Below are 10,657 nucleotides of genomic sequence, written 5' to 3'. Positions count from 1 at the left end.
TCTCTCTCTCGTCCATGTATGTGTGCGTGTGTGCACACACACATACACACATGCTCTGTAGGGTGTATATTTCTATGTATATACAAAGGGGTGTGTGTCTATATGTGTGCTGTAGGGGGTGTCTATCCCTCTCTTGCTGTGTGTGTATGCTCTGTATGGGTGTATGTCTTGTGTGTATGTGCTACTAGGGTGTGTGTTTCTGTGTGTGTACTGGAGGTGTGTGTGTGTGTGTGTGTGTGTGCGCGTGCGCGCGCGTGAATGCTGTAGGCCTCTGTACCTTTCTCTCGGTGTGATGTCGGGGTGTGTATATTTAATATGAATATAAAGTGCCTTTGTTCCTTAGTGCTTTCAATTATAAAAATAAAGAGAAGCCGTCGCTCCCTCTCTCGGAAGGTGTTTCTTTTAACATTTCGCTCAGGCACATCTGTGAGTTTTGACTGATGCCGCTTTCATGCTATTTAGAATCGGCTCCCTTTCCCGGCATGCCAGCCTCTCTGTGTGGGCTCCTGACACTGCAGGGGAAGGTTCTACTTCTACTTCCAGCCCTTGCAGTTTTGAATTATTTCCTTAAGAGAGAGAAGAATGCATCCAGCTGAGACTGGATTTGGTAAATGTAGCGCCGGTTCAATTTCTTCCCCAAACCTTGGGTTTGTCCCCAGGCTGCCCAATGGTTCCCTTTAAATCACAATCATCTTTAATTCAATAACAAACTGATCTAAGGGAGTGGGGGGAAAGATCAACAAGTGCCGGTCGGTGTTTATGAATCAATGCAGACAGCCTGCAGCAGCCAGACTGCGAGCTCACGTGCCCAGTAGCCCCAGGGCATATCTTCCGGAGTGACCTGCACCCTGGGGCTAGCTCCCTTGGCTGCTACACCTGGTGAAAATTGGATGGGCAAGGGCTCCATCAAGGTCCTGGGCTCTGTTCATTCTGTATTGTGAGAAGGCAGCCAGGCAGGAAAGGGAGCATCGACGGGAAAGGTGCTGCTGGGATTATTCTGCCTCTGATCCCTACAGTCAGGCAGCTTCCATCATTTCATAAAAGCAAAGGGAATGATGACCACTGGGACCACTTCAAAGGGATGCAAAATGCGGGTCTGAAAAAGACCGTTGAAATTGCTCCTAAAGTAGAATTCGAATGCGGGAAATACTTCAGGGCTGGTTCCGGTCATGATGGTACTTCTTGGGACACGGGGGAACCCAAAGAGTAAGGATCTAGCAGGGGCTTTCAACCATTGGCATGTGAGGCATTTTGTGCTGGGTAATTCTTTGTTGTAGAGCTGCCCCGTGCACAGAGAGATGCTTAGCACTGCCCCTGGCTCCTGCCCATCCGATTCCAGTCGCACTCCTCCAGGTTGTAGCCATCCCAAATATGGCCATTGTTAAAACATCCCTTTAAGTCAAATGTCCTGCCGAGAATTTCAGACCTAGAAGAAAATTTCCTTGACTTCGGGAAGGGCTATAGCTGAGCACTGAGCTTGTAGGATGGTGGTGGGGGCTGGGGACCAAACTCAGAACCCCGTGTTTGTGCAACACATGCTCTCCCCCTGAGCGGCGCCCCCACCCACACACTGCTGCAGCCCTAAGGGGTGACCGTGGTCCCCTACTGGCCATTGCCTACCGCCTCTCTCTCTGGCAGCAGTGGAGGAAAATCACCTGGAAAAGAGTCATCACCATAGATTTCCCAGAGGAAGAATTTAAGTAGCCGATCAATCGTTTCCCTGGCAACCATTCAGCACTAACCAGAGATTCTCAACCCTGGATACCCATGAGAATCAGCTGGACAGCCTTTGAAACCAGGACCAAATTAAATCAGAACCCCTGGAAGTGGGACCCAGGCAGCAGCATTTTATAGACGTTCTTCTATGTGCAGCTAACCCACACTCAGAGATCCGGTGACTACTGGGTTGCTAAGCCAAACATGCTTAGAAAAGCCTACCCAATCAAGAGGTAAGCCATACAGCTAAACCAAATAAATAATGACATCTCAAGCTAGATGTGGTGGTGGCAATGCCAGCTTCCAGATATCAGCAAGGTTTAAATAATATAAGCTCAAGAGTTAGCAAATCCAAGGAAAAAGGAGAGAAGGGCAGGGGATATGAAGGAAGGAGAGATGTTTTATATATATATATATGTGTGTGTGTATATATATATGCATATATACACATATATACATATATACACACATCTGTATGTATATGTGTGTAATTCTATGTAACATATTTATAAATATATACTATAAAAATGTTTTAGATTATATCTGCCGTGGGTAGAAATGAAGCCCCACCTCACAGAAAAGAGGCTCTTCCGTGAGTGGGGAAGACCGACCCCAAGGTCTGATGGGTTGGCAAGATCCACTGCAGACTTTTCTGAAGTCTCTGGTAGCACCGCAATTCTCCAGCTACAAGGAGAGAGAGGCTGAGGTGGTGGATGAAAATGCAGCTGCGTGCTGCTATAGGAAGTCTGCCACCAATAGGGTCTACATTCCAGATGGAGGAAGTCATGGCATCCATGAGCCTTTCTTCACTAATGTAAAAAATGATCGCCTTCAAATGGCAGATGCTACAGAGGGAAAGATAATGTATCTCTTGGGTCTGATGGCAGTAGATTGTACAGAGCCGTATCATGAGGAATAATAAAGATCCTGACGTTGTTCTGATAAGACCTGGACCACAGGAGAAATTCAACTTTGGATCTTCAGGCAAGAGGTTTTGGTCAGGAGACCCGATGTGATGTTTTAGTGACTGTGAAGAGGGATGGACAGAAATGCCCTTGGAGAGCAGAAGAGAACATTCCCTGCTGAGGCCAGAAGCTCAGCCTACTGCATTGTTGCCATGGTAAACCCAGGCCAAGAGGACTGTGCATGGGGCAAATGGGAAGATTTGGCTTCTGCTACTCCCTCTGTGGGCAAATCATTTTCCTTGTTTGGATTGCTTTCCCTATATGTCACAGTGGGGTTATAGAAGGGGTTATAATTCCTTACAGAGGAGCATCTGACAATGGAAGGACACTCCATGACTGATAAGAACTCTTTGGTTTGAGCTGGAACCTCCCCCAACCTCACGCAATACCAATTCATATACTGAAGCTCCAGCCTCCAGTGAGATTGCCTGGGAGGTGAGGCCTTTCAGTGGCAAATAAGATCTAATTAAATTATACGATGTAGGAGTGTCAGCCTATGAAGAATTAGGATCCAGACACTTGGGAGACTGAGTCAGGAGAACTGAAGGTTTTACAGCCTGGGATATATACAAAGATCTTGTCAAAAAACAATAATAGTGAAATAAAGCCCAGAGTACTAAACCAAAATAATTATAGATTATCTTATTTCCAACATCTAGTCCGAAGAAAGGCTGTGTGGAGACAAAAGGGAAGATGGCCCAGTAAAAAAGAAGCTGGGCAGTGGTGGCACACACCTTTATTCCCAGCGCTTGGGAGGCAGAGACAGGTGGATCTCTGTGGGTTCAAGACCATTCTGGTCTACAAAGCGAGTTCTAGAACATCCAAGGCTATACAAAGAAAACCTGTCTCAAAACAAACAAACAAAGAAGAAAGCCATGAACAGACATCAACCCTTCACAGACCTTGTTATTAGACTCCCAGCCTCCAACCCTAGAGGGTACCGTTCCTGTTATTTAAGTGGCCCAGCCAATGCCATAATATAATGCTACAGTTTCACAACCATTTTTTCATACTATGTATAACCACTGAATAGCTCTTTCCTTATGGAATTTAACTCAAAAACAATGGAATAGCTTATAGTCTCTGATATGATATCTAGGCTTTAGTATGTTTGAATGCACACTTATTGAATGGTATAAACATGAAGAACATTGCTTGCTGGGCGGTGGTGGCGCACGCCTTTAATCCCAGCACTTGGGAGGCAGAGACAGGCGGATCTCTGTGAGTTCGAGGCCAGCCTGGTCTACAAGATCTAGTTCCAGGACAGGAACCAAAAGCTACGGAGAAACCCTGTCTCGAAAAATCAAAAGAAAAAAAAAAGAACATTGCTTATAAAAGTCCAAAATTATTCCCAATATGTGGGTCAGTCCCTTTCAAGTGTACAAAGTTGCTCAACCGTTCTGATTTTTTGTCCAGTGCTTCTGCCAACTACTGAGAGAGGGATGTTGAAGTCCCAACCACGACTTGGCTTCCTACATTTGTTTCCTTCAGGACTATCAGGACGACACATAGTTTGCTTTTCATTTGTGCAAATTCCAATGGAGAATAAACTTTTATGCATGAAAATTGAGGTGGTAAAAGAGTTTGAAAAGCATTTCCAAGAATGCTCAACGTTTGAACAAAAAATTCTTTAACACTTCCAAAGGAGGGCAACGAGAGGATTCCTGTTAACATTTAATGAAGGAGATTCAAAATTCATGCCCAAGATGAAAAGGAAACCAGAGAGAAGAAGCCTCAATATGTCTGAAGTTAGAAGACTCAACTTTGCCTGGATGATATGAAAATCCCTTTCAAGACTTAGAGCCCTTCATTCACTGACTCCACCCCAAACTTCCACGGACTCAATTCCACTGAATGACCTGGGTTCTCTTCACATGGGTTGGCTAGAGGCAGACATGTTATTCCACGCCGGTAACACCATCCAAGAACTTTGAAGTAACTTGTGGGTTACTCTCACATAAAGCACAGACATAACGCTTAAGCCAGTGCCAGCTGCAGCCGTGGTTGGAGGAGGTTCAGGATAATCATTAATGTTGACTTTTAGACCGAGGAGGGAAGAGGGGGTGGAGGAAATAAAGAGTGACTCACAGAAGTCTTTGGCAAACCTATCAATCTCAGGAGAAAAGGAACTATAATTTATGTGGAGAGAGACAAGACTATCGCTTGCACTGGTTATCTTTGGAGCCATGGGCAGGAGCACAGACAAAAAGGATCCAAGTCACAGTAATTTGTTTAGACTTTCTAATGTCTTTCATGGACCTTCAAAAAATAATGAGTCATCATGCATGGAGACCTAGATTCCCAGTGTGACTTTGCTCCTGAATGCAAAGCTGAGGATTTTGTAGTCATTTTCCAGGGTTGCGGTCTAAGTCTGCTAGTCAGCCCTCCATTATAATGAAATCCCCGCCACTCAGTTTACAAAGAGGAAAGGATTATTTGGGTTCATAATTTTAGGGAGTCTAGTGTACGACTGAGAAGTCCTGGCTTTGGGCCTCTGGTGAGGGTGGAATATTAGGATGGAGGAAATCGTTCACCTCAGGAGCCAGGGAACAAAGGAGAGAAGAGGAGGGTGGGCACCTGTAATCCCCTTTGCTACTAGACCCCCGCTGACCTAATGGCCTCACTGCCTACAAATCCCAGCACTGCCCATCAGTGCCACTCTGAGAACATTGCAGAAGACTCCAAAGCATGAAGAGTTCCCAAGGAGGAAAATAAACAGTGGAAATGACTTTGGAAGAGATGCATAACTAGACGCGTTCCTTCAGGGATGTGTCCTGGCACGAGGCCTATTTGACAGCTGTAGACCTGAAATCGTTTGGTTTGTAGACAGCTCCGGTATCTTTCCAAGGAGTGAAATGTAAGTTGATAGAGACTAACTGCATGAAAGATCTGGAGAGCTGTCCAAAAAGGCCCCACAAGGCAATGTGCACTGCAATGCTGGCCAGTGCCAGAAGATGCATTTAGGGAAATGCAATCCTGTCTATTTATAGGATGGTGAGATCTGAGCTACCAGGGAATACGCTCAACAAATATTTGCAGTTTTGGGAAATAGATGTGTGCTAGGTGCTGCAGACCAGAGAGAGACCGCAGAGATATGAGCTCCTCTCCGACACCCTAGGAGATGCTCGAGGGCAATGGAAGAAAGCAGTATATTTAGATTTAAGGCCAATTTTAAATTATTCGTGGGGTTTGACAGATAGATGTTTATAAGGGTAGAGAACATTCCAGGAAGACAGAAAAGCATAACGCCCCAAGGCTGAACACTTTAGCCCATTTTCCTGGAATAGTGATGGTCCAACTATGTCTGGCAAACAGGGGACACAGCAAGAAGTGGAGCACTGGTTCTCAATCCATGGGTCGCGACCCCTCTGGGGAACACCTACCTCCAAAATATTTACCTTTCGATTCATAACAGTAGCAAAATTACAGTTATGAAGTAGCAAAAAAGATGATCTTATGGTTGGTGGTCACTACAACACGAGGAACTGTATTAAAGGGTTAAAGCATCCCAAGATTGGGGGCCACAGATGTAGAGGTTTAAAAGCTCATGGTAGTAGGTGCATCACGGCTCTTCCCTCTGGTGTAGGAGCCTGCACTTGACAGCCTGGGCAGTGCGGCTAAGGGATGATTGCAGGATCTGAAGACTTTTAGATGAGAATGAGTTCAATCAGGCATAGGATGAGGATGCCATATTGGGCCAGTTATGAGGCTGTTATCGTAACCCAGGTCAATGGAAATGAGCTCTGTGTTATCTAGAGTTAAGGACAAGGAGAAAAATTAGAGCTATCTCAGGAGTAAACTCTACAAAATTTCTTAAAGTGTGGTCCACACTTTAATTTTTTAAAGTGAGCTAGAAAAATTCCTCAGCTGCTTAAGGAATTCTTCCTAGTGGCTTGTCTCACCCAGGCGTTTTTCATCAGTAACTATCCCTTTGTATGTGTGGCAAAGAGAATCCAACAAAGCGGGGGACATTCACCAGCTGATATTTAGAAGAAAAGGGTGAGGAAGAGTATTATGGTCTGGATCCCATTCATATATCCTTATCTCCAGAATGTGATAGAAATACCATTTATTCCTTTATTTTTAAAGCAGGGTCTCATGATCCTCTTGCCTCCGTCTCCTGAACCTGGATTGTAGGCGTGTACCACCATGACCAGCTGGGTTAGAATCGTGACAGCATACATGGGGGTGGGGTTGGTAACTGAAGATGACTGGAGCCCTTGCAAGCACAGAAAGGAAACCGAAGGGTGAGGAGAGAAGACAGCAGAAGAAACCCGCCTCAGTCTCGGGAAGCAGGGCTTTGAGAAGGAGCTGCCACGAGTTCCATTTTGCTTTAGTTATGAACGGGGAGAGAAAGCAAAAGGGAAGAGGAGAGAAGGGAACCGAACATTTCTATTTTTGGTTCAGAGAGGAGGAGCTTGGTCCTGAGTTAACTTGATGCTTTTTGTTCAAGCCCATGGGAGATCTACCCTGTTCTGAATGGAGATGGAGGAGTGGATAGGGAGGAGGGTAGCTGGGGGGGGGGCGAAGGGTATCTAGGATAAGGGGGGGGAGAGAATAGAGGGGAAACTGCGGTCGGTGTGTAAAACAAATGAAAAAATGTTATTTAAAGAAAGTTTAAAAATTAGAGAGAGAGAGGAAAAAAAAATAAGAAAGACCCGGAAAGAGAAGTGCCCCAATTCCAGGAGGGAGACAGCCACAAGGGGGAGGTGATAGTCTAGTTCAGAACCTGGAGAGCCCTTATTTTGTGGGTTTTAAGTCACTGCAATGTCATGGTACCCAGGGAAGGACAGCAGTTCAGAAAAAAAAAGAAAAAAGGCAAGTCAGTGTTCATGTTTTGGAGTGCTGGAAGACAAGGACTGGAATTACCACAGATGATTTCTGACAGTAAAAACAGAAAGCATCAAAATGTGACAGGAGAATCCATTTACCAGCATGGGTTATAGTACAGCATTACAGATGACCAACAAAGGCGCCTGCCACCAATCCTGAAAACCGAAGATAAATGCTGAGGGCCCTGATGGCAGGAGACACTGAAAGCCTGACTTGTCTACTACAGTGTTGTGGAGTGTGTGTGTGTGTGTGTGTGTGTGTGTGTGTGTGTGCACTCACAAGCACTTATGCACGTGCGCGCGCACACACACACACACACACACATACACTAAGTAAATTTAATTCATTTTTAAAAAATAGTAATGGTGGGTGGTGGTGGCATAAGCCTTTACTCCCAGCACTTGGGAGGCAGAGGTTAGAGGAACTCTGAGTTCGACGCCAGCCTGGTCTATGGAGCGAGATCCAGGACCGCCAGGACTACACTGAGGAACCCTGTCTTGGAAAATACAAACACACAAAAACCAGCAAACAATAACAAAAATTTATGAACAGGAGTATAAGACATGGGAAAAGGTACAAAATAATGCTTTTAAAAAAACACAAATATGAAACTATTATATCATAAACTAATTACATGCAAATAAAGATTTTTAAATTACTCATCTCCACAGTTTCTTTCTCTGCTCCTCCCTACTCCATGGGGAGTACTTCCGACTTGTACATCCTCTCTGGGTATCCTTGTACTTCAGTCTCACCAGGGATATCATCATGTGTACGTGTCTTAGGAAGAGGGGGTGGGGAAGCCACATGACTGGTGCCATTTTCTAGAGACAGAAGGCAGAATGTAGAAAAGTTGAACTAAGAACCATTGGAGACAAGGCAAAGAGCGTGGGCAGGCGAGAGAACGGGAGAGAAGATCCCGGCTCAGAAAAGGTATGGAGTCTGGGTAAAACTGAGCAAGGGGATTTACAGAGAGATGCTTCAGGACATGTATTAGGTATTAGTTAATGTTTCAAGGAGAATCAAGTAAGGGTTGAAATTGTGTTCAATTATATTTTTGTTCCTGGTTACATGGAACTGTAAGAATTACCGATTCACATAAACGTCCAAGGATTAAAATGAAAAGGAATACGTTAAAATATTAGATGTGGTTAATTCTGTACTGGTGGAATCCTAGACATTGACCCTTTTATGCAAGTTTTGAATAAAAGTGTGTTATTCTTGGGGATATGACCTTCCATGGGAAAACAGTACCTACTAGTATGGTATCTACTCAAGAAGCTGAGACAGGATTTCCTGAGGTCAGGGGTTCAAGGGCAGACTGGGCAAACATAACAGTTCTTTATCTCAGGGATGAAGGGGGGAAATGGAGAAGAGGGGTATGTTTCTTTTCCTTTCCACCCTTTTCTTCCTTCCTTCCTTCCTTCCTTCCTTCCTTCCTTCCTTCCTTCCTTTCCTTTCTTCTTTTTTTTTTTTTGAGTTTGGATCTTGTTCTATAGGCTAGGCTGAACTTAAACTCATCATCATTCTATCTCAGCTCCCTGAGTACAAGAGTTACCCTCTAAGAATAGTTAGGGCAGGTGACTTATACAGGATGGAGTCGTCCTGTGTAGTTGGATGTGAGGGGTTAAACTATTTTCTTAAGATGTCTGTCAGAACTGGGAGTAGAGTGCATATTTAGGGTAAGACTCAGCTTCACTCTGAAAAGAAGAGGAAGAGGAAGTGGAGGAAGAAGAGGAGGAGGAAGAAGAGTAGATGTGGCAGAGCATCTAAAGAGAAAGCTGGATGAAGAAGGCTTAAGGTATCAGATAAGGCATATTGAGACTGTCAATATGGCAGGATCTGTAGAGCTGAACATGTTTGACAGCTAATATTCTGGAAGGATGTACTGCTTGGCAGCACTTTTGATAAGTTGCATGGGACAGAAGGAGTTCTGTGATATGACCTTTAATTAATTCTGAAATAATTCCCACATGGTCCAAATCATACTAGTTGAAAACCAAGCGGTAATTTCCACAGTCTAGACTTTAACTGTGTCGAGGGTCTAATCGTCCAGCAATCAAAAGTTAGGGATTGTAATAAGAAATAAAATCTGGAAGACTGGCTTCTAAAAGAGCTGACTCAGAATGCATGTTGGAATCTGTAAACTTGAGTTGGATTTAGATGTGCTCATTAAACTCTGAGCTTTCACAAGTTAGGGGAAGAGACATGATAAACAGAATTAGGCGTCCTTATATGAGATATTAATGGACTGAGCTAACCTCCAAAGGCTGAGTGTAAAAGCACTCAAGAGTTCCGATTCATTCTCAGATGCAGGCTCAAATGTAAACTGAAGAAGATGAAGGTTGGAATGGGATAGTCCCCAGGTTTCTAGCACGGCATCAAGGATGGTTGTCACAGTAGCCTATGGTGGGGGGGGGGGGATCCCTGTAGGATTGAGGTTAGATGAGAGAAGTATTAAGCAAGTCCTGACTCTTCAAAGTCTCGGAGATCTTCCATGTGGGTAGTTAGTGAAGTTACTGAAGTATTAAAATTGGTCTTTGACAGGTAAAGATGCACCTACCTTACAGGCTTCCACCAGGAAGGCCTGTCAGACAGGAACCTAAATATAATTTTCTCAGACGTCGTTCATGAGAGCCTGGAGTACATATTTGGAAAAGGTTATGCAGGGGGAAGTGATGATCGCAGAATGCTGTGGTTAATTAATGAAGCATAAAATTGGAAAGAGATATTAACTTGTCAAGGAGGAATGGAGACGAAAGGATAGATGTGTACAGGAATAGCCAGAGTGTCTATCAGGCAAGGGAAGCAGATGACAGGTGACACAGATCACAGGTCAAGAAGATAGCTAGCTGCTCTTTCTGTGACTCTGGTGTCACAAAGGTACTGAGGGGTTCGAGACATACCCCCTCCCAGTCCGTGAGCAGAGGAGACACTAGAGGAGAAAGCTGTTTGGTCACTGTCATAGAAAGAATGTTCAAAAATACAAAACAAGGATAATGTAACAACTTCAAGAAGAAAACAAGCCGGGCGGTGGTGGCGCACGCATTTAATCCCAGCACTTGGGAGGCAGAGGCAGGCGGATCTCTGTGAGTTCGAGGCCAGCCTGGTCTACAAGAGCTAGTTCCAGGACAGGAACCAAA

General features: G+C 44.6%; 1 protein-coding gene across 1 annotated transcript in view; it reads right to left on the bottom strand.

Moving 5' to 3' along the window:
* Positions 1 to 10,657, bottom strand: part of Hgd (homogentisate 1,2-dioxygenase) — a 48,547-nt gene that overhangs the window by 21,724 nt on the left and 16,166 nt on the right. The window lies entirely within an intron of this gene.

This window comes from Microtus ochrogaster, chromosome 2 (assembly GCF_000317375.1).
Source record: "Microtus ochrogaster isolate Prairie Vole_2 chromosome 2, MicOch1.0, whole genome shotgun sequence".
NCBI lineage: Eukaryota > Metazoa > Chordata > Mammalia > Rodentia > Cricetidae > Microtus > Microtus ochrogaster.
This window is presented reverse-complemented; position numbering and strand designations above follow the sequence as displayed.